Raw genomic sequence first — 626 nt, forward strand, 5'->3', positions numbered from 1 at the left:
TAGAAGAGATGCAGGATAAGTCGTTAAGAAAAACTAGTGCAGGTGACTAAGAAAGTGTTTTAAACAGAGAAAGAAAAAGGAAAGTTGCAGAAAGACTGTGAAAGGGCATAGCAAAGAGATAGAACGTTTAAAAGAGAGTCTTTGAAGATAGATTTTAGTGTGAGAGTCAGAAAGAATAAGAGGCTAGAGAGCTGGAGATAAAGACAGGAAAGAAGAGAAGCTAGGAATCCTGAGAGCCAGTAAAGTGCCTGGCAATAGAAGAGAGTTAAGGAGTTCCCCTGGCAGTTATGTTGGAACTGTGCTTAGGGTCTGCAGGGGTAGCTACAGGAACATCCGCTATGGCATTGCAGCATAAGACTTCAAACCCCTCTCAATGTCCTTGGGGAGAAAACAAAAAAATTAACCCTGGCAGTGGTTTCAGGGAGTGGACTTTGTTTGGGACAGGTACCTCAAGACAAACGGCACCTCTGTAATCAGACCCACCAGTTTAACAAAGATGGTCAGTATTTAGTACCCTCCATAGATACAGTATGGGCTTGCAATACAGGTCTCACTCCATGTGTGTCTACTTCCGTTTTTGACAGTTCCACAGATTTCTGTATCCTGGTCCAGCTGGTTCCTAGACT

The sequence above is a fragment of the Mastomys coucha genome, unplaced genomic scaffold (genome assembly GCF_008632895.1).
Source record: "Mastomys coucha isolate ucsf_1 unplaced genomic scaffold, UCSF_Mcou_1 pScaffold20, whole genome shotgun sequence".
NCBI lineage: Eukaryota > Metazoa > Chordata > Mammalia > Rodentia > Muridae > Mastomys > Mastomys coucha.